The following is a 25,502-nucleotide window of genomic DNA, read 5'->3' on the forward strand; positions in this document are numbered from 1 at the left end:
TCGGAATGGTTCCGGGTGAAATCGGGATTTTACCGGGGTGCCGGGGGGGTTACCAGAACCCCCCGGGGGTTAATGGGCCTTGTTGGGCCCTAGTGGAGAGAGAGGGGGCTGGCCAGGGCAGGGCCGCACGCCCTCCCCTTGAGTCCTAATAGGACAATGAAGGGTGGGGTGGCGCCCCCCTTGCCATTCCCCTCTCCCACTCCTTCCTTCCCCCTCCTAGTGGGACTAGGAAAGGGGAGTCCTACTCCCACTAGGAGGACTCCTCCTCCTGGCGCGCCCTGCTAGGGCCTGCCGGCCTCCCCCTTGCTCCTTTATATATAGGGGCAGGGGCACCCCAAGACACAGAAGTTGATCAGTTGATTTTTTAGCCGTGTGTGGTGCCCCCCTTCACCATAATCCACCTCGGTCATATCTGTTGGAAATATGCCCTAGAGGCAATAATAAATTAGTTATTATTATATCATATTTCATTGTTCATGATAATCGTTTATTATCCATGCTAGAATTGTATTGAAAGGAAACTCAGATACATGTGTGGATACATAGACAACACCATGTCCCTAGTAAGCCTCTAGTTGACTAGCTCGTTGATCAATAGATGGTACGGTTTCCTAACCATGGACATTGGATGTCATTGATAATGGGATCACATCATTAGGAGAATGATGTGATGGACAAGACCCAATCCTAAGCCTAGCACAAGATTGTGTAGTTCGTATGCTAAAGCTTTTCTAGTGTCAAGTATCATTTCCTTAGACCATGAGATTGTGCAACTCCCGGATACCGTAGGAGTGCTTTGGGTGTGCCAAACGTCACAACGTAACTGGCTGGCTATAAAGGTTCACTACAGGTATCTCCGAAAGTGTCTGTTGGGTTGGCACGAATCGAGACTGGGATTTGTCACTCCGTGTAAACGGAGAGGTATCTCTGGGCCCACTCAGTAGGACATCATCATAATGTGCACAATGTGACCAAGGAGTTGATCACGGGATGATGTGTTACGGAACGAGTAAAGAGACTTGCCGGTAACAAGATTGAACAAGGTATCGGGATACCGACGATCAAATCCCGGGCAAGTATCGTACCGATGGACAAAGGGAATTGTATACGGGATTGATTGAATCCTTGACATCGTGGTTCATCCGATGAGATCATCGTGGAACATGTGGGAGCCAACATGGGTATCCAGATCCCGCTGTTGGTTATTGACCGGAGAGTTGTCTCGGCCATGTCTGCATGACTCCCGAACCCGTAGGGTCTACACACTTAAGGTTCAATGACACTAGGGTTATAGGGAAAGTATGTACGCGGTTACCGAATGTTGTTCGGAGTCCTGGATGAGATCCCGAACGTCACGAGCAGTTCAGGAATGGTCCGGAGGTAAAGATTAATATATAGGAAGTATGGTTTTGGCCACCGGAAGTGTTCCGGGCATCACCGGTAGTGTACCGGGACCACCGGAGGGGTCCGGGGGTCCACCAGGTGGGGCCACCAGCCCCGGAGGCCTACATGGGCCAATAGTGGGAAGGGACCAGCCCCTAGGTGGGCTGAGGCACCTCCCACCAAGGCCCAAGGCGCCTCCAAGAGGGGAGGGGGGCAAACCCTAGGGCAGATGGGCCCTAAGGCCCACCTCAGGTGCGCCTCCCCCTCTCCCCCTTGTGGCCGCCACCCTAGATGGGATCTAGGGCTGCCGCCATCCCTAGGGAGGAAACCCTAGGTGGGGGTGCAGCCCTCCCTCTCCCCCTATATATAGTGGAGGCAAAGGGGTAGCACAACAGATGAAGTTCCTCCCCTGTTGGCGCAGCCCTACCCCTCTCCCTCCTCGTCTCTCGTAGTGCTTGGCGAAGCCCTGCTGGAGTCCCGCGCTCCTCCACCACCACCACGCAGTCGTGCTGCTGCTGGATGGAGTCTTCCCCAACCTCTCCTTCTCCCCTTGCTGGATCAAGGCGTAGGAGACGTCACCGGGCTGTACGTGTGTTGAACGCGGATGTGCCGTCCGTTCGGCACTAGGATCATCGGTGATTTGGATCACGACGAGTACGAATCCATCAACCCCGTTCACTTGAACGCTTCCGCTTAGCGATCTACAAGGGTATGTAGATGCACTCTCCTTCCCCTTGTTGCTAGATTACTCCATAGATTGATCTTGGTGGTGCGTAGAAAATTTTAAATTTCTGCTACGTTCCCCGAGAGTGGCATCATGAGCTAGGTCTATGCGTAGTTTCTATGCACGAGTAGAACACAAAGCAGTTGTGGGCGTCAATTTTGTCAATTTACTTGCCGTTACTAGTCTTATCTTGATTCGGCGGCATCGTGGGATGAAGCGGCCCGGACCGACCTTACACGTACTCTTACGTGAGACTGGTTCCACCGACTGACATGCACTAGTTGCATAAGGTGTCTAGTGGGTGTCTGTCTCTCCCACTTTAGTCGGATCGGATTCGATGAAAAGGGTCCTTATGAAGGGTAAATGGAAATTGGCATATCACATTGTGGTTTTCGCGTAGGTAAGAAACGTTCTTGCTAGAAACCTATAGCAGCCACGTAAAAACTTGCAACAACAATTAGAGGACGTCTAACTTGTTTTTGGAGCATATGCCTTGTGATGTGATATGGCCAAAAGGATGTGATGAATGATATATGTGATGTATGAGATTGATCATGTTCTTGTAATAGGAATCACGACTTGCATGTCGATGAGTACGACAACCGGCAGGAGCCATAGGAGTTGTCTTAATTTATTTATGACCTGCGTGTCAACATAAACGTCATGTAATTACTTTACTTTATTGCTAAAGCGTTAGCCATAGTAGTAGAAGTAATAGATGATGAGACAACTTCAAGAAGACACGATGATGGAGATCATGGTGTCATGCCGGTGACAACGATGATCATGGAGCCCCGAAGATGGAGATCAAAAGGAGCAAAATGATATTGGCCATATCAAGTCACTATTTGATTGCATGTGATGTTTATCATGTTTTACATCTTATTTGCTTAGAACATAAGATGATCCCTCACTAAAATTTCAAGAAAAGTGTTCCCCCTAACTGTGCACCATTGCGAAGGTTCGTCGTTTCGAAGCACCACGTGATGATCGGGTGTGATAGATTCTAACGTTCGAATACAACGGGTGTAAGCCAGATTTACACACGCAATACACTTAGGTTGACTTGACGAGCCTAGCATGTACAGACATGGCCTCGGAACACGGAAGACCGAAAGGTCGAGCATGAGTCGTATAGAAGATACGATCAACATGAAGATGTTCACCGATGTTGACTAGTCCGTCTCACGTGATGATCGGACACGGCCTAGTTGACTCGGATCATGTTTCACTTAGATGACTAGAGGGATGTCTATCTGAGTGGGAGTTCATTAAATAATTTGATTAGATGAACTCAATTATCATGAACATAGTCTAAATTGTCTTTGCAAATATGTTGTAGATGAATAGCTCACGTTGTAGCTCCCTGTTTCAATACGTTCCTAGAGAAAGACCAAGTTGAAAGATATTGTAAGCATTGATGCGGACTAGGTCCGTAGTCCGAGGAGTGTCCTCACTGCTACACAGAAGGCTTACGTCTTTGATGCACCGCTCGATGTGCAAACCCCTACAACGTCGTCTGTGGATGTTGTGAACACCTGACAGACACATCCTGATGACTACTTGATAGTTTAGTGCACCATACTTTACGGCTTAGAATCGGGATTCCAATGACGTTTTGAACGCCATAGAACATATGAGATGTTCCAAGAGCTGAAATTGGGATTTCAGGCTCATGCCCGTGTTGAGAGGTGTGAGACCTCTGACAAGTTCTTTTGCCAACAAGATGGAGGAGAATAGCTCAGCTAGTGAGCATGTGCTCAGAATGTCTGGGTGCTACAATCACTTAAATCAAGTGGGAGTTAAACTTCCAGATAAGATAGTGATTGATAGAGTTCTCTAGCCACTATCACTAAGCTACTAGATCTTCGTGATGAACAATAACATGCAAGGGATGGAGTTGATCCCGGAGCTGTTCGCGGTGCTTAAGACCGCAAAAGGTAGAAATCAAGAAGGAGCATCAAGTGTTGATGGTTTAACAAGACCACTGGTTTCAAGAAGGGCAAGGGCTAGAAGGGAAACTTCATGGATGGCAAACCAGTTGCCGCTCCAGTGAAGGAACCCAAGGTTGAACCCAAACCCAAGACTAAGTGCTTCTATTGTATGGGGAACGGTCACTGGTAGCGGAATTACCCCAAATGCATGGTAGATAAGAAGGCTGGCAACTTCAACAAAGTATATACATGTTATTAATGTGTACCTCACTAGTACTCCTAGTAGCACCTGGGTATTGGATACCGGTTCAGTTACTATTATTGGTGACTTGAAGCAAAAGCTACGGACTGAACGGAGACTAGCTAAGTGCGAGGTGACGATGTGTGTTGGAAGTGTTTCCAAAGTTGATGAGATCACCATCGCACGCTCCATCTGCCTTTGGGATTAGTATTGAACCTAGATAAATGTTATCAGGTGTCTACGTTGAGCATGAATATGATTAGATCATGTTCATTGCAATACGGTCATTCATTTAAGTTAGAGAATAATGGTTATTCTGTTTACATGAATCATACCTTTCATGGTCATGCACCCTATGTGCATGGTTCATTGAATCTCGGTCGTGGTAATACACATGTTCACGCCAAAAGATGTAGAGTTAATAATGATAGTACCACTTTCTTGTGGCACTGCCGCTTAGGTTATATTGGCGTAAGATGCATGAAGAAACTCCATGTCGATGGATGTTTGGAGTCACTTGATTTTGAATCACTTGACACATGCGAGACATGCCTCATGGGCAGGATGACTAAGACTCCATTTTCAGGTACAATGAAACGGACAAGTGACTTGTTGGAAATCATGCATGCTGATGCGTGTGATCCAATGAGAATTGAAGCGTGCGGTGGATATCGCTATTTTCTCATCTTCACTGACGATTTGGGTAGATATAGGTATATCTACTTAATGAAGCACAAGTCTGAAATGTTTGAAAAGTTCAAGCGATTTCAGAGTGAAGTTAAGAATCATCATAACAATAAGATCATGTTCCTACGATCTGATCAAAAGGGGATTTTCTGAGTTATGAGTTTGGCAAATCACTTAAGACATTGTGGAATTGTTTCACAGTTGAAGCCACCTGGAACACCACAGTCGTAATGGTGTGTCCGGACGTCGTAATCGAACCTTATGAGATATGGTGCGATCTATGATGTCTCTTACCGATCTACCGCTATTATTTTGAGGTTATGCATAAGAGACAGCTGCATTCACTTTATATAGGGCACCATATAAGTCCGTTGAGACGACGCCGTGTGAACATTGGTTTGGCAAGAAACCAAAGTTGTCGTTTCCTAATGTTTGGGGCTGCGATGCTTAAGGCTTCAGCCGGAGAAGCTCTAACCCAAAGCGGACAAACACATCTTCATAGGATACCCAAAGGTGACAGTTGGGTACACCTTCTATCTCAGATCCGAGGGCAAATTGTTTGTCGCTAAGAACGGGTCCTTTCTCGAGAAGGAGTTTCTCTCGAAAGAATTGAGTGGGAGGAAGATAGAACTTGATGAGGTTGTCGAACCTTTACCAGAGAGTAATGCAACACAGAAAGATGTTTTCTGTGGCGCCTACGTCTGTTGAATAGGACGTTAATGATAGTGATCATGAAGCTTTGGATCAAGTTGCTATCGAACCTCGTAGGTCGACAAGGATATGTACTACTCCTAAGTGGTACGGTAATCTTGTCTTAGATATCATGTTGTTAGACAACAATGAACCTACGATCTATGGAGAAGCGATGGTGGGCCCGTATTCCGACAAATGGTTAGAAGCCATGAAATCCGAGATAGGATCCATATATCAGAACAAAGTATGGACCTTGGTGGACTTGCCCGATGATCGGCAAGCCATTGAGATAAATGGGTCTTTAAGAAGAAGACAGACGTGGGCGGTAATGTTACCGTCTATGAAGCTCGACTTGTGGGAAAGAGTCTTTTCACAAGTTCAAGGAGTTGACTACGATGAGAATTTCTCACCCGTAGCGATGCTTAAGTCTGTCGGAATCATGTTAGCATTAGCTGTATTTTTCGATTATGAAATCTGACAGATGGACGTCAAAAACAAGTTTTCTTACCAGTTTTCGTAAGAAAGAGTTGTATGTGATACAATCAAAGTTTTGTCGATCCTAAGGATGCTAAAAGGTATGCTGGCTCCAGCAATCCTTCTATGGACTAGAGCAAGCATCTCGGAATCGGAATATATGTTTTGATGGAGTGATCAAAGCTTTTAGGTTTATACAATGTTTGCTAGAAACTTGTATTTACAAGAAAGTGAGTGGGAGCACTACAACATTTCTGATAAGTATATGTGGATGACATATTGTTGATTCGAAATGATGTAGAATTTCTGGAAAGCATAAACGGTTGTTTGAAGAGTGTTTTTCAAAGGAAGACCTGGATAAAGCTGCTTACAAATTGGGCATCAAGATCTATAGACATAGATCAAGACGCCTAATGATACTTTCAAAGAACGCACACCTTAACATGTTTTTGAAGGAGTTCAAAATAGATCAGTCAAAGAAGGGGTTCTTACCTAAGTTGTAAGGTGTGAAGTTGAGTAAGACTCAAAGCTTGACCACGGCATAAGAAAGAGGAAGGACGAAGGTCGTCCCCTATGCTTTTGTCATAGGCTCTATACGGTATGCCATGCTGAAGTACCACACCTGATGTGTGCCTTGCCACATGTCTGGCAAGAGGGTACAAAGGTGATCTAGGACTGGATCACCAGATAGTGGTCGAAATTATCCTTAGAGGAATAAGGAAATGTTTCTCAGTTATGGAGGTGATAAAGAGTTCGACGTAAAGAGTTATGTCGATGCAAGCTTAACACCTATCCGAATAGCTCTGAGTAGAGATACCGGATACGTATAATGGAGCAATAATTTGGAATAGCTCCAAGTGGAACGTGGTAGCAGCATCTACGATATAAAGTTTTGCGAAATACATAGGGATCTGAATATGGCAGGACCCGTTGACTACAACCTCTCTCACAAGCATAACATGTTCAAACCCAAAACTCTTTGAGTGTTTATCACATAGTGATGTGAACTAGATCATTAAGTCTAGTAGACTCTTGGATGTTGGTCACATGGCAATGTGACCTGTGAGTGTTAATCACATGGCGATGTGAACTAGATTATTGACTCTAGTGCAAGTGGGAGACTGTTGGAAATATGCCCTAGAGGCAATAATAAATTAGTTATTATTATATCATATTTCATTGTTCATGATAATCGTTTATTATCCATGCTAGAATTGTATTGAAAGGAAACTCAATACATGTGTGGATACATAGACAACACCATGTCCCTAGTAAGCCTCTAGTTGACTAGCTCGTTGATCAATAGATGGTTACGGTTTCCTAACCATGGACATTGTATGTCGTTGATAACGGGATCACATCATTAGGAGAATGATGTGATGGACAAGACCCAATCCTAAGCCTAGCACAAGATCGTGTAGTTCGTATGCTAAAGCTTTTCTAATGTCAAATATCATTTCCTTAGACCATGAGATTGTGCAACTCCCAGATACCGTAGGAGTGCTTTGGCTGTGCCAAACGTCACAACGTAACTAGGTGGCTATAAAGGTTCACTACAGGTATCTCCGAAAGTGTCTGTTGGGTTGGCACGAATCGAGACTGGGATTTGTCACTCCGTGTAAATGGAGAGGTATCTCTGGGCCCACTCGGTAGGACATCATCATAATGTGCACAATGTGACCAAGGAGTTGATCACGGGATGATGTGTTACGAAACTAGTAAAGAGACTTGCCGGTAACGAGATTGAACAAGGTATCGGGATACCGACGATCGAATCTCGGGCAAGTATCGTACCGATGGACAAAGGGAATTGTATACGGGATTGATTGAATCCTTGACATAGTGGTTCATCCGATGAGATCATCGTGGAACATGTGGGAGCCAACATGGGTATCCAGATCCCGCTGTTGGTTATTGACCGGAGAGTTGTCTCGGCCATGTCTGCATGACTCCCGAACCCGTAGGGTCTACACACTTAAGGTTCAATGACGCTAGGGTTATAGGGAAAGTATGTACGCGGTTACCGAATGTTGTTCGGAGTCCCGGATGAGATCCCGGACGTCACGAGGAGTTCCGTAATGGTCCGGAGGTAAAGATTAATATATAGGAGGTATGGTTTTGGCCACCGGAAGTGTTCCGGGCATCACCGGTAGTGTACCGGGACCACCGGAGGGGTCTGGGGGTCCACCAGGTGGGGCCACCAGCCCCGGAGGCCTACATGGGCCAATAGTGGGAAGGTACCAGCCCCTAGGTGGGCTGGGGCGCCTCCCACCAAGGCCCAAGGCGCCTCCAAGAGGGGAGGGGGGCAAACCCTAGGGCAGATGGGCCCTAAGGCCCACCTTAGGTGCGCCTCCCCCTCTCCCCCTTGTGGCCGCCACCCTAGATGGGATCTAGGGCTGCCGTCACCCCTAGGAGGAAACCCTAGGTGGGGGCGCAGCCCTCCCTCTCCCCCTATATATAGTGGAGGCAAAGGGGCAGCCCAACAAATGAAGTTCCTCCCCTATTGGCGCAGCCCTACTGGAGTCCCGCGCTCCTCCACCACCACCACGCAGTCGTGCTGTTGCTGGATGGAGTCTTCCCCAACCTCTCCTTCTCCCCTTGCTGGATCAAGGCGTAGGAGACGTCACCGGGCTGTACGTGTGTTGAACGCGGAGGTGCCGTCCGTTCGGCACTAGGATCATCGGTGATTTGGATCACGACGAGTACGACTCCATCAACCCCATTCACTTGAACGCTTCCGCTTAGCGATCTACAAGGGTATGTAGATGCACTCTCCTTCCCCTCGTTGCTAGATTACTCCGTAGATTGATCTTGGTGATGCGTAGAAAATATTAAATTTCTGCTACGTTCCATGACAATATCATAGCGGTGCTTAGGCGAAGCCCTGCGTCGGTAGCATCATCATCACCGTAATCACACCGTCGTGCTGACGGAACTCTCTCTCGAAGCTCTGCTGGATCGGAGTTCGTGGGACGTCACCGAGCTTAACGTGTGCTGAACTCGGAGGTGCCGTGCGTTCGGTACTTGGATCGGTCGGATCGTGAAGACGTACGACTACATCAACCTTATTCTCATAATGCTTCCGCTTACGGTCTACGAGGGTACGTAGACGATACTCTGCCCTCTCGTTGCTATGCATCACCATGATCTTGCGTGTGCGTAGGATTTTTTTTGAAATTACTACGTTCCCCAACACGCAGATGGGGACCTCGTCCGCTCAACCTCAACACCGGTGGATGAGGACGATCTCGGAGAAGATGGCACCGGCGGGAGTGGTTCTCAGGTGCTGGTACCGACGCCTTCATCTACCTCCAAGAACTTGCGCCTCCAACCTCCTTCAACGGGGCAGAATCCCGGGCGCCGCTCCAACTCCTCTGCACCCGGTTACAAGGTGGGTTGTGGTCATGGCCGTGGCCGTGGAGGTGCAACGGCGGTGGCCAGCACCCGGCAGAGTCCGACTGCTCCTGCTCCTGTGAGGAATAGATAAAAGGGCACCAAAGCATCCAAAGCGGTGAAATTTTTCACACTTTTTCATAAAAGTCTATGATGCATGAACTGGTCTGTTTGATTCTGTTGTGTATGAAGTATGCTATAAGCATGAAAGTGTTGATAAATATGTGCTGAATGTGTATGATACATGGATAAATCGATCTGTTGATTTTTTTGTTTAAATGTTGTTATCTTGTTGATCTTTAGCATCAGATTTCCTTGTTAGAATGCCATGGCATGAATTTATTTCCAGATCATTGACTTGTTCTAGTTTAGGAAAAAATTGTATATAGGTAACTCATTTAGTGTAGTTTGGTCTTGTAATACAAAAGAAGGTTATATATATAGTGAATCATTTCTGTAACTTTAACAGAGCGATTTCTATGACTGTTTCTGTAAGCATTATTTTGTGGTATATTAAGTTTGGACAAATATGGTTGTACTTTATAGTGAATTGTCAACTTTCTTGTGCAGTGATACAAGCAATGGCCGAAGCCAAGTAGATGAGTCCACGGACACAGAGACACCAATGGATGAATGATTGCTCTCTGACTATAGCGGCAGAAAAGCTCCTGTCTGCTAGGACTACGTCGGTATTTACCCAAAGAGGAAGGGATGATGCAACACAATGATGGTAGGTATTTCCCTCAGTAAATAAACCAAGGTTATCAAACCAGTAGGAGAACCAAGCAACACAATGTAAACAACACCTGCACACAGATAACAACACCTCGCAACCCGACGTGTTAAAGGGGTTGTCAATCCCTTTCGGGTAACGATGTCAGAGATTGTAATAGATTGAAATAATCGATCGCAAATAAAATAAAATGTAGCAAAGTATTTTTGTATTTTTGGTTTAATGGGTCTTAATAAAAATGCAAAGGAAAAGTAGATCGCGAGCAAATATATGAGGAAGAAGACCCGGGGGCCATAGGTTTCACTAGTGGCTTCTCTCGAGGAAAATAGCAAACGGTGGGTAAACAAATTACTGTTGGGCAATTGATAGAACCTCAAATAATTATGACAATATCCAGGCAATGATCATTACATAGGCATCACGTCCAAGATTAGTAGACCGACTCCTGCCTGCACCTACTACTATTACTCCACACATCGACCGCTATCCAGCATGCATCTAGTGTATTAAGTTCATGGAAAAACAGAGTAATGCAATACGAATGATTACATGATATATACAAGATCCGTTTATCTATTGCGTAGATATAGATCCCATCTTTTTATCCTTGGTAGCAACGATACATACGTGTCGGTTCCCTTGCTGTCATTGGGATAAAGCACCGTAAGATCGAACCCACTGCCGGGAACCTCTTCCCATTGCAAGATAAATAGATCAAGTTGGCCAAACAAAACCCAAATATCGGAGAAGAAATATGAGGCTATAATAGATCATGCATAAAAGAGATCAAAGAAACTCAAATAATTTCATGGATATAAAAAAGATATGACTGATCATTAGATCCCAACAAACACACCGCAAAAGAGTTACATCATATGGATCCCCAAGAGACCATTGTATTGAGAATCAAGAGAGAGAGAGAGAGATGAAGCCATCTAGCTACTAACTACGGACCCAAAGGTCTACAAAGAACTACTCATGCATCATCGGAGAGGCACCAATGGAGGTGGTGAACCCCATCCGAGATGGTGTCTAGATTGGATCTGGTGGTTCTGGACTCTGCAGCGGCTGGATGAATATTTCATCGACTCCCCTAGGGTTCTGGGATTTTTGGGGTATTTATAGAGCAAAGAGGCGGTCCGGGGGTACCCGAGGTGGGCACAATCCACCAGGGCGTGCCTGGGCCTCCTGGCATGCCCTGGTGGGTTGTCCCCTCCTCGGGACTCTCCCCAGGTGCAACCAGGGCCCAATATCTTCCTTCTAGTCCATAAAAAATCTCTGTAAAGTTTCATGGCATTTGGACTCCGTCTGATATTGATTTTCTGCGATGTAAAAAACATGGAAAAAAAGCAACTGACACTTGGCACTATGTCAATAGGTTAGTACCAAAAATGATATAAAATGATTATAAAACATTGAAGATTGATAATATAACAACATGGAACAATCAAAAATTATAGATACGTTGGAGACGTATTAGCATCCCCAAGCTTAACTCCTACTCGTCCTCGAGTAGGTAAGTGATAAAAACATAATTTTTGATGTGAAGTGTTGTTTATCATGTCATATCATATTCTTTTCTTTATAGCATGGACATTTAGACTTTTATGTGATTCAAAGCAATAGTCTGGTTTTGACATAATAATTTAGATACTCAAGCATATCAACAAGCAACCATGTCTTTCAAAATATCAATGCTAAAACAAGTTATTCTAGCCCATCATCCTCAAACATTGATCCATTCATGAAACACACTCGCATATTAGCTACACCCAATACTTAAGTACGATCATATTGCCTCCTAGTTGGTTCTTTTATCAGAGAAGATGGAGACTCAAAATTCAAAATAAAAATGGCATAAAGTAAAGATAGGCCCTTTGTAGAGGGAAGTAGGTATTTGTAGAGGTGCCAGAGCTCAAAGCGAAAAATTTGAGATAAAACATTTTGGGAGGTATATTCATCACACCAACGAAAACGACTTAGAGTTCCCAACACTTTCCATGCTAGATATGTCATAGGCGGTTCCCAAACGGGAAATAAAGTTTATTCCTTTTTCCACCATACTTTCACTTTCCATGGTTAACCGTATCCATGGGTGCCCTCCATACCAACACTTTCCAAGGAATTTATTATTTGACAACATAAAGTAAATTTATTTGTTTTTGCATTTCGGGACTGGGCATCCCTAAGACCTTTGCCTTACTCTCATGCAATGACAAGTGAATAAACACTCATCTTGAGAATAACACGTCCAGCATGGAAAATATTAGCCACCCCTCACCGCTCCGCGAGCGAAACAAACACACAAAAGAGAAGTTTATTTTGAAAATTAGAGATGGCACATGCAAATTTACTTAGAACAGCAAAATAATATCGCATATAGGTAGATATAGTGGACTCATGTGGCAAAACTGGTTTAAAGGATTATGGATGCACAAGTAGAGATCATACTTGGCGCAAAATGAAGGCTAGCAAAAGATTGGGAAGCGACCAACCAAGAAATGAATAATCTCATAAGAAAGTATTAAGCATAATTAACACCGAATAATGCACCACAAGTAGGATATAATTTCATTGCATGATTATTGACTTCCGTGCATGCATAGGAAATCACAAACCTTAACACCAATATTCTTACTAAAGCATAATTACTCATCAAGATGACTCACATATCACATCATCATATCTCAAAACTATTACTAAGAATCAAGTTTATTTTGTCCAATGATCGTCATGACATTTTTTTCTTTCTTTATCCTTCTTGGATATCTATCACTTGTGGACTAATTTTCATGTGTTGCTTTTCATAAGCTCGACCAAATACAAGTGAAGATCATGAGCATAACAAATTTTCTTTCTCTCAAAATAATTTAAGTGAAGCAAGAGAGAATTTCTTTAAAATTTTATTAACTCTCAAATAAATCTAAGTGAAGCAGGAGAGCATTTCTTCAAAAATAACAAAGCACACCGTGCTCAAAAATATATAAGTGAAGCATTAGAGCAAGTCCTAGATCATAAAAGATTTAAGTAAAGCATAAAGAGCAATTCTAACAAGTCATGATATAATTTTGGTTCTCTCAAAAAGGTCTGTCCAGCAAGGATTGATGACTTAAAACACAACATAAAACAGGCAAAGACTCCTATCATACAAGATGCTCCAAGCAAAACACATATCATGTGACGAATAAAAATATAGTCTCGAATAAAACACCGATAGTTGTTGGAAGAAAGCGGGGATGCCACTCGGGGGCATCCCCAAGCTTAGTTGGTTGCTCTTGTTTTGGATAATCGTTTTGGATAATAGCTTGGGATGCCGGTGCATCCCCAAGCTTAGGCTCATCTATCATTCCTTCATCCATCGTAAGATAACCCAAAACTTGAAAACTTCAATCAAACAAAACTCAACAAAACCTTCGTGAGATCCGTTAGTATAATAATAATAAATCACTACTATAAGTGTTGTATCAAAACAATTCATATTTTGTTTTTGTATTATATCTATTGTATTCAAACTTTTCTATGGCAAAAACTCATCAAAGAAAACCATAGAGCCATCAAAATAAGCGCACAACACGAAGAAAACAGAATCTGTCAAAACAGAACAGTCTGTAGCAATCTGACTATTTCGAATACTTCTGTAACTCCAAAAACTCTGAAAAATTAGGATGACTTGAGAAAATTGTATAATTGGAATGGGTATTTTATCGCTCTCTGGTAAAAAAATGATAATTGTTTTCGTGAGCGCAAAACTTTCTATTTTTTCAGCAAGATCAAACAACTATTGCCAAGAAGATCCTAAAGGCTTTACTTGGCACAAGAACTAATTAAAACATAAAAAACACAATCATAACAGTAGCATAATTGTGCTAACACTCAAAAATAGGAAACAAAAAGAAAAAAAGTAAATTTATTCATTGGGTTGCCTCCCAACAAGCGCTATAGTTTTACGCCCTTAGCTAGGCATAAAGCAAGGATCTAAGTATTGTCATCTTTGGTTTGAGGTCCATAAGATGCCCTCATGATTGATTCATATGGTGGCCTAATTCTTGTTCTAGGAAAGTGTTACATACCCTTCGTCAAAGGAAATTGGAACTTAATATTGCCTTCTTTCATATCAATCACGACACCAATAGTGCGTAATGACGGTCTACCAAGAATAATTGGACAAGACGGATTACAATCAATATCAAGAAAAATAAAATCTATGGGCACATAATTCCTATTTGGAAGAATAATAATATCATTAATTCTACACATAGTCTTCTTAATAGTAGAATCCGCCAAGTGCAAATTCAAAGAATACGACTCAAGATCGGTAAAACCAAGCACATCACATAAAGATTTAAGAATTGTATAAACACTAGCACCCAAGTCACACAAAGCAAAACACTCATAATTTTTAATCTTGACTTTGATAGTAGGTTCCCATTCATCATGCAATTTTCTAGGAATTGAAACTTCTAATTCCAATTTTTCTTCAAGAGCTTTAATCATAGCATCAACAATATGTTTAGTAAAAGCTTTATTTTGTTCATAAGCATGGGGTGAATTTATCATGGATTGCAACAAATAAATACAATCAATCAAAGAGCAACTATCATAATTAAAGTCTTTGTAATCAAAAAGAGTGGGTGCATCACTAGCTAAAGTTTTGACCTCTCCAAACCCACTTTCATCATTTTTCTCAACAAGATTTTCACCCTCCGAAATATTGGGATGCCTTCTACCTAAAGTTGACTATTCTCCAGTCCCTTTTTCATCAATATTAAATTTACTAAACAAGGAATCAATAGAATAAACACCAATCATTTTAAGATCTTCATCACTTTTGCGAAAGAAATCACTAGAAAACGCTTTTTTCCAAAAATTCTCTTTTAGCTCTAAGCATAGCGGTTCTTTTCTTACTTTCATCCATAGAAACATAAAGAGATTTAATTGATTCATCTACTTTAGGCACAAAAAATTTCATCTTGAGATTTTTCACATCATGAGCAATTCTATCAACACTTCTAGACAAATCATCAATCTTATTCAACTTATCTTCTATGGAAGTGTTGAAAACTTTTTGTGTGTTGATAAATTCCTTAATATTAATCTCAAGATCAGAGGTGTTCCTATTATTATTATTATTATAAGATTGATTTCCATAGGAATTACCATAATTATTAGAGGAATTACTAGGAAAAGGCCTAGGATTAAAATTTCCTCTATAAGCATTATTGTTGAAATTATTGCGAGAAATAAAATTCACATCAATGGCATCACTATTTTGCTCAATCAAAGTAGACAAATACATATCATTAAAATCAATAGGAGCACTTTTACTAGCAACCAATTTCATAAGAGCGTCAACTTTATCACTCAAAGAAGAAATTTCTTCAACCGAATTAGCTTTTTGCTAGTAGGAGCCCTTTCGGTATGCCATTGCGAATAATTTGCCATGATATTATCAAGAAATTTGGTGGCTTCACCCAAAGTAATTTCCATAAAAGTACCACCCGCGGCGGAATCTAAAAGATTACGAGAAACAAAATTCAATCCCGCGTAAAAAAATTGTATGATCATCCAAATATTTAACCCATGAGTTGGGCAATTCCTTAGCACCATTTTCATCCTTTCCAAAGATTGTGCAACATGCTCATGTTCAAGTTGCTTGAAATTCATGATCTGGGTTCTAAGGGAAATAATTTTTGTGGACGTAAAATAGTTAGTGATAAAAGCATCTTTGCACTTATTCCAAGAATCGATACTATTGCGAGGCAAAGAAGAGAACCAATTTTTGCAGAATCATACAAAGAAAACGGAAATAATTTCATCTTGACCACATCATTGTCCACATCTTTTTTCTTTTGCATATCACATAATTCCACCAAGGTATTAAGATGGGACGCGGCATCCTCATTAGGAGTACCAGAAAATTGGTCTTTCATAACAAGATTCAGCAAAGCACTATTAATATCACAAGTCTCCGCACTAGTGGAGGGAGGAGCAAGCAGAGTGCCAATGAAATCATTGTTGTTGGTATTTGAGAAATAACATAACTTGGTGTTCTCTTGAGTCATGATGACCATACAACAAGTTTGCACTCAAAAACAGATCCGGCAAGCAAACGGCGAACGGAAAAAGAGTGGCGAATAAAACGGAAAATTTTTGTGAAGTGGGGGAGAGGAAAACAAGAGGCAAATGGCAAATAAAGTAAATTGCGAGGAGATGAGATTTGTGATTAGCAACCTGGTTATGTTGAATATCCTCCCCGGCAACGGCGCCAGATATTCCTTTTGATTGCTCTCTGACTATAGCGCCAGAAAATCTCCTGTCTGCTAGGACTACGTTGGTATTTACCCAAAGAGGAAGGGATGATGCAGCACAGTGACGGTAGGTATTTTCCTCAGTGAAGAAACCAAAGTTATTGAACCATTAGGAGAACCAAGCAACACAACGTAAACAGCACCTGCACACAGATAACAACACCTCGCAACTCGACGTGTTAAAGGGGTTGTCAATCCCTTTCGGGTAACGATGCCAGAGATTGTAATAGATTGAAATAATAGATCGCAAATAAAACAAAGTGCAGCAAAGTATTTTTGTATTTTTGGTTTAATGGATCTTAATAAAAATGCAAAGTAAAAGTAGATCGCAAGCAAATATATGAGGAAGAAGACCCGGGGGCCGTAGGTTTCACTAGTGGATTCTCTCGAGGAAAATAGCAAACGGTGAGTAAACAAATTATTGTTGGGCAATTGATAGAACCTCAAATAATTATGATGATATCCAGGCAATGATCATTGAATAGGCATCACATCCAAGATTAGTAGACCAACTCCTGCCTGCATCTACTACTATTACTCCACACATCGACCGCTATCCAGCATGCATCTAGTGTATTAAGTTCATGGAAAAACGGAGTAATGCAATAAGAATGATGACATGATGTAGACAAGATCCGTTTATCTATTCCGTAGATATAGATCCCATCTTTTTATCCTTAGTAGCAATGATACATACGTGTCGGTTCCGTTTCTGTCACTGGGATCAAGCACCGTAAGATCGAACCCACTACCGGGCACCTCTTCCCATTGCAAGATAAATAGATCAAGTTGGCCAAACAAAACCCAAATATCAGAGAAGAAATACGAGGCTATAGGAGATCATGCATAAAAGAGATCAAAGAAACTCAAATATTTTCATGGATATAAAAAGATATGACTGATCATAAACTCAAAGTTCATCAAATCCCAACAAACACACCACAAAAGAGTTACATCATATGGATCTCCAAGAGACCATTGTATTGAGAATCAAGAGAGAGAGAGAGAGAGAGATGAAGCCATCTAGCTACTAACTACAGACCCGAAGGTCTACAAAGAACTACTCACGCATCATCGGAGATTCACCAATGGAGGTGGTGAACCCCATCCGAGATGGTGTCTAAATTGGATCTGGTGGTTCTGGACTCTGTGGTGACTGGATGAATATTTCGTCGACGCTTCTAGGGTTCTGGGATTTTTGGGGTATTTATAGAGCAAAGAGGCAGTCCAGGGGGCACCCGAGGTGGGCACAACCCACCAGGGTGCGCCTGGACCTCCTGGTGCACCCTAGTGGGTTGTCCCCTCCTCGGGACTCCCCCACAGGTGCAACCAGGGCCCAATATATTCCTTCTGGACCATAACATTCTGCGTAAAGTTTCGTGGCATTTGGACTCCGTCTAATATTGATTTTCTGCAATGGAAAAAACAGCAACTGGCACTTGGCACTATGTTAATAGGTTAGTACCAAAAATGATATAAAATGATTATAAAACATCCAAGATTGATAATATAACAGCATGGAACAATCAAAAATTATAGATACGTTGGAGACGTATCAACGAAGATAGAGATCATGTTGGCATTTCAGACGATGAAGGAGAAGAGGATGAGGCAGAAGAGGTGCATTTGCATCAACGGTCTAGTCGCGAGCTCACGTCTAAGGTTTGGTTGGACATGAAGAAGATGAGGATAAATGGAGAATGGAAGGCCAAGTGTAATTGGTGTCATAAGACACCTACCGCAGGATCAAGGAATGGTACTAAGAACCTTCGGTTGCATCTTCAGAGTTGCACTCTTAGGAAGTTGAAGACGAAGGATGGTAAAACTTTGAATAAATCCTCATTGAAGGTGATGGCCGAGAATGATGGGAAAGTCAGCATGGAGAGCTATACTTTTAATCAAGATTACTCTAGAGCAGAGCTTGGCAACATGTTGGTGTTGCATGATTATCCTTTGTCTATGGTGGACCATGTTGGTTTTAGGAGATTTGTTGCTGCACTTCAGCCATTGTTCAAGCTACATACTAGAAATACTATTAGGTAATATGTTGATATGTCTTTAGTTTTTCTGTTTCCTCTTAAAGTTTCTTGTTTCTCTTGTGCAAATAACATTGAATCTGTTCCTTATCTTCTATTTTGTAGAACTGGCATTGTGGAAAGGTACAACATAGAAAAGAAGAAGGCCATCGAGTATATGAGTATGGTACGATCATGGGACGCAGTCACCACCGATATATGGACCTCTGACAGCCAAAAGAAGGGATATATGGCTATTACAGCCGATTTCATTGATGAGTCTTGGAGGCTAAGGAACATTCTCATGAGGTATATACATCTTCCCACATTTTCAGCAGTCCATTAAGATTTTGTCACATTTTCAGCAGTCCATTAAGATTTTGTTGTTGGGTAACGTAGTAATTTCAAAAAAAATCCTATGCACACGCAAGATCATCGTGATGCACAGCAACGAGAGGGGAGAGTGTTGTCCACATACCCTCGTAGACCGAAAGCGAAAGCATTAGCACAACGCGGTTCATGTAGTCATACGTCTTCACGATCCGACAGATCAAGTATCGAACACACGGCACCTCCGAGTTCAGCACACGTTCAGCCCGATGACGTCCCTCGAACTCCGATCCAGCCGAGTGTTAAGGGAGAGTTTCGTCAGCACGACGGTGTGGTGACGATGTTGATGTTCTACCGACGCAGGGCTTCGCCTAAGCACCGCTACAGTATTATCGAGGTGGACTATGGTGGAGGGGGGCACCGCACACGGCTAAAAGATCAACTTGATCAATTGTTGTGTCTATGGGGTGCCCCTGTCCCCATATATAAAGGAGCTAGGGGGTGCGGCTGGCCAGGGAGGAGGCGCGCTAGGAGGAGTCCTACTCCTACCGGGAGTAGGACTCCGCCCCCCTTTCCTAGTTGGATTAGGACTTGGGAGGGGGAAAGAGTGGAGGAGAAGAAGGAAGGGGGGGTGCCACCCCCTCTCCTTGTCCTATTCGGACTGGGGGGGAGGGGTGCGCGGCCCAGCCCTAGCCACCTCTCCTCTCTTCCACCTAGGCCCACTAAGGCCCATTAAGTCCCCGGGGGGTTCCGGTAAATTCCTGGTTTCACCCGGAACACTTCCGATATCCAAACATAGGCTTCCAATATATCAATCTTCAGGTCTCGACCATTTTGAGACTCCTCGTCATGTCCGGGATCACATCCGGGACTCCGAACAACTTTCGGTACATCAAAACATATAAACTCATAATATAACCGTCATCGAAACTTTAAGCGTGCGGACCCTACGGGTTTGAGAACTATGTAGAAATGACCGGGACATGTCTCCGGTCAATAACCAATAGCGGAACCTGGATGTTCATATTGGCTCCCACATATTCTACGAAGATCTTTATCGGTCAGACCGCATAACAACGTACGTTGTTCCCTTTGTCATCGGTATGTTACTTGCCCGAGATTCGATCGTCGGTATCTCAATACCTGGTTCAATCTCATTACCGGCAAGTCTCTTTACTCGTTCTGTAATACATCATCCCGCAACTAACTCATTAGTTGCAATGCTTGCAAGGCTTAAGTGATGTGCATTACCGAGAGGGCCCAGAGATACCACTCCGACAATCAGAGTGACAAATCCTAATCTTGAAATACGCCAACCCAACAAGTACCTTTGGAGACACCTGTAGAGCACCTTTATAATCACCCAGTTATGTTGTGATGTTTGGTAGCACACAAAGTGTTCCTCTGGTAAACGGGAGTTGCATAATCTCATAGTCATAGGAACATGTATAAGTCATGAAGAAAGCAATAGCAACATACTAAACGATCAGGTGCTAAGCTAACGGAATGGGTCATGTCAATCACATCATTCTCCTAATGATGTGGCCCTGTTAATCAAATGACAACTCATGTCTATGGTTAGGAAACATAACCATCTTTGATCAACGAGCTAGTCAAGTAGAGGCATACTAGTGACAATCTGTTTGTCTATGTATTCACACATGTATTATGTTTCTGGTTAATACAATTCTAGCATGAATAATAAACAGTTATCATGACATAAGGAAATAAATAATAACTTTATTATTGCCTCTAGGAAATATTTCCTTCAGTCTCCCACTTGCACTAGAGTCAATAATCTAGATTACACAGTAATGATTCTAACACCCATGGAGCCTTGGTGTTGATCATGTTTTGCTCGTGGAAGAGGCTTAGTCAATGGGTCTGCAACATTCAGATATGTATGTATCTTGCAAATTTCTATGTCTCCCACCTGGACTAAATCCCGGATGGAATTGAAGCGTCTCTTGATGTGCTTGGTTCTCTTGTGAAATCTGGATTCCTTCGCCAAGGCAATTGCACCAGTATTGTCACAAAAGATTTTCATTGGACTCGATGCACTAGGTATGACACCTAGATCGGATATGAACTCCATCCAGACTCCTTCATTTGCTGCTTCCAAAGCAGCTATGTACTCCGCTTCACATGTAGATCCTGCCACAACGCTTTGTTTAGAACTGCACCAACTGACAGCTCCACCTTTCAATGTAAACACGTATCCGGTTTGCGATTTAGAATCGTCTGGATCAGTGTCAAAGCTTGCATCAACATAACCGTTTACGATGAGCTCTTTGTCACCTCCATATACGAGAAACATATCCTTAGTCCTTTTCAGGTATTTCAGGATGTTCTTGACCGTTGTCCAGTGATCCACTCCTAGATTACTTTGGTACATCCCTGCTAGACTTATAGCAAGGCACACATCAGGTCTGGTACACAGCATTGCATACATGATAGAGCCTATGGCTGAAGCATAGGGAACATCTTTCATTTTCTCTCTATCTTCTGCAGTGGTCGGGCATTGAGTCTTACTCAACTTCACACCTTGTAACACAGGCAAGAACCCTTTCTTTGCTTGATCCATTTTGAACTTCTTCAAAACTTTGTCAAGGTATGTGCTTTGTGAAAGTCCAATTAAGCGTCTTGATCTTCTCTATAGATCTTGATGCCCAATATATAAGCAGCTTCACCTAGGTCTTTCATTGAAAAACTCTTATTCAAGTATCCCTTTATGCTATCCAGAAATTCTATATCATTTCCAATCAACAATATGTCATCCACATATAATATTAGAAATGCTACAGAGCTCCCACTCACTTTCTTGTAAATACAGGCTTCTCCAAAAGTCTGTATAAAACCAAATGCTTTGATCACACTATCAAAGCATTTATTCCAACTCCGAGAGGCTTGCACCAGTCCATAAATGGATCGCTGGAGCTTGCACACTTTGTTAGCTCCCTTTGGATCGACAAAACCTTCTGGTTGCATCATATACAACTCTTCTTCTAGAAATCCATTCAGGAATGCAGTTTTGACATCCATTTTCCAAATTTCATAATCATAAAATACGGAAATTGCTAACATGATTCGGACAGACTTAAGCATCGCTACGGGTGAGAAAGTCTCATCATAGTCAATCCCTCGAACTTGTCGAAAACCTTTCACAACAAGTTGAGCTTTGTAGACAGTAACATTGCCGTCAGCGTCGGTCTTCTTCTTGAAGATCCATTTATTCTCAATTCCTTGCCGATCATCGGGCAAGTCAACCAAAGTCCACACTTTGTTCTCATACATGGATCCCATCTCAGATTTCATGGCTTCAAGCCATTTTGCGGAATCTGGGCTCACCATCGCTTCTTCATAGTTCGTAGGTTCATCATGATCTAGTAGCATGACTTCCAGAACAGGATTACCGTACCACTTTGGTGCGGATCTTACTCTAGTTGATCTACGAGGTTCAGTAGTAACTTGATCTGAAGTTCCATGATCATCATCATTAACTTCCTCACTAATTGGTGTAGGCGTCACAGGAACTGGTTTCTGTGATGAACTACTATCCAATAGAGGAGCAGGTATAGTTACCTCATCAAGTTCCACTTTCCTCCCACTCACTTCTTTCGAGAGAAACTCCTTCTCTAGAAAGGATCCATTCTTAGCAACGAATGTCTTGCCTTCGGATCTGTGATAGAAGGTGTACCCAACAGTTTCCTTCGGGTATCCTATGAAGACACATTTCTCTGATTTGGGTTCGAGCTTATCAGGTTGAAGCTTTTTCACATAAGCATCGCAGCCCCAAACTTTCAGAAATGACAACTTTGGTTTCTTGCCAAACCACAGTTCATAAGGCGTCGTCTCAACGGATTTCGATGGTGCCCTATTTAACGTGAATGCGGCCGTCTCTAAAGCATATCCCCAAAATGATAGCGGTAAATCTGTAAGAGACATCATAGATCATACCATATCTAGTAAAGTACGATTACAACGTTCGGACACACTATTACGCTATGGTGTTCCGGGTGGCATGAGTTGTGATGTCTACTACACAACCTTCTTCTTGTAGACGTTGTTGGGCCTCCAAGTGCAGAGGTTTGTAGGACAGTAGCAAATTTCCCTCAAGTGGATGACCTAAGGTTTATCAATCCGTAGGAGGCGTAGGATGAAGATGGTCTCTCTCAAGCAACCCTGCAACCAAATAACAAAGAGTCTCTTGTGTCCCCAACACACCCAATACAACGGTAAATTGTATAGGTGCACTAGTTCGGCGAAGAGATGGTGATACAAGTGGTATATGGATGGTAGATAATAGTTTTTGTAATCTGAAAATATAAAAACAGCAAGGTAGCAAGTGATAAAAGTGAGCGTAAACAGTATTGCAATGATAGAAAACAAGGCCTAGGGTTCATACTTTCGCTAGTGTAAGTTCCCTCAACAATACTAACATAATTGGATCACATAACTATCCCTCAACATGCAACAAAGAGTCACTCCAAAGTCACTAATAGCGGAGAACGAACGAAGAGATTATGGTAGGGTACGAAACCACCTCAAAGATATTCTTTCCAATCAATCCGGTGGGCTATTCCTATAAGTGTCACAAACAGCCCTGGAGTTCGTACTAGAATAACACCTTAAGACACAAATCAACCAAAACCCTAATGTCACCTATACTCCAATGTCACCTCAGGTATCCGTGGGCACGATTATACGATATGCATCACACAATCTCAATTCATCTATTCAACCAACACAAAGGACCTCAAAGAGTGCCCCAAAGATCTACCGGAGAATCACGACGAAAACGTGTGCCAACCCCTATGCATAGGTTCATGAACTCGCAAGTTGGTCACCTTAACATACATCAAGTGGCACGCGGTATCCCATTGTCACCACAGATATCCACGGCAAGACATACATCAAGTGTTCTCAAATCTTTAAAGACTCAATCCGAAAAGATTACTTCAAAGGGGAAACTCGATTCATTACAAGAGAGAAAGGGGGGAAGAAACATCATAGGATCCAAATATAATAGCAAAGCTCGCGATACATCAAGATCGTATCATCTCAAGAACACGAGAGAGAGAGATCAAACACATAGCTACTGGTACATACCCTCAGCCCCGAGGGAGAACTACTCCCTCCTCGTCATGGAGAGCACCGGGATGATGAAGATGGCCACCGGAGAAGGATTGCCCCCTCCGGTAGGGTGCCGGAATGCGTCTAGATTGGTTTTCGGTGGCTACGGAGGCTTCTGGCGGCGGAACTCCCGATCTATCTTGCGTTTTGGAAGTTTTAGGTCACGTGGGTATATATGGGTGCAGGAGGTACGTCAAGGGAGCCACGAGGGCCCCACGAGACAGGGGGCGCGTCCTAGGGGGGCGTGCCCCCTACCCTCGTGAGCTCCTCATTCCTTCCTTGACGTAGGGTCCAAGTCCATCAGGTGTGTTTCCTTCCAAAAATAACTTCTCCAGTTGATTTCGTTCCGTTTCGACTCCGTCTGATATTCCTTTTCTTCAAAACACTGAATTAGGCATAAAACAGCAAATCTCGGCTGGGCCTCCGGTTAATAGGTTAGTCCCAAAAGTAATATAAAAGTGGATAATAAAGCCCAATATTGCCCAAAACAGTAGATAATATAGCATGGAGCAATCAAAAATTATAGATACGTTGGAGACGTATCAAGCATCCCCAAGCTTAATTTCTGCTCGTCCTCGAGTAGGTAAATGATAAAAAGATAATTTTTGATGTGGAATGCTAGTTGGCATAATTTCAATGTAATTCTTCTTACTTGTGTTATGAATATTCAGATCCATAAGATTCAAGACAAAAGTTTAATATTGACATAAAAATAATAATACTTCAAGCATACTAATAAAGCAATTATGTCTTCTCAAAATATCATGGCCAAAGAAAGCTATCCCTACAAAATCATATAGTCTGGCTATGCTCCATCTTCACCACACAACATATTTAAATCATGCACAACCCCGATGACAAGCCAAGTAATTGTTTCATACTTTTGATGTTCTCAAACCTTTTCAATCTTCACGCAATACATGAACGTGAGCCATGGATATAGCACTATAGGTGGAATAGAATGGTGGTTGTGGAGAAGACAAAAAGGAGAAGATAGTCTCACATCAACTAGGCGTATCAACGGGCTATGGAGATGCCCATCAATAGATATCAATGTGAGTGAGTAGGGATTGCCATGCAATGGATGCACTAGAGCTATAAGTATATGAAAGCTCAACAAAAGAAACTAGTGGGTGTGCATCCAACTTGCTTGCTCATGAAGACCTAGGGCAATTTGAGGAAGCCCATCATTGGAATATACAAGCCAAGTTCTATAATGAAAGATTCCCACTAGTATATGAAAGTGATAACATGAGAGACTCTCTACTATGAAGATCATGGTGCTACTTTGAAGCACAAGTGTGGTAAAAGGATAGTAACATTGTCCCTTCTCTCTTTTTCTCTCATCATTTTTTTATATTTTTTTGTATGGCCTTTCTCTTTTTTTGGCCTCTTTTATTTCTTTTTATTTGGGCTTCTTTGGCCTCTTTTATTTTATTTATTTTTTCGTCCGG

This window comes from Triticum urartu, chromosome 2, assembly GCF_003073215.2.
Source record: "Triticum urartu cultivar G1812 chromosome 2, Tu2.1, whole genome shotgun sequence".
Lineage (NCBI taxonomy): Eukaryota > Viridiplantae > Streptophyta > Magnoliopsida > Poales > Poaceae > Triticum > Triticum urartu.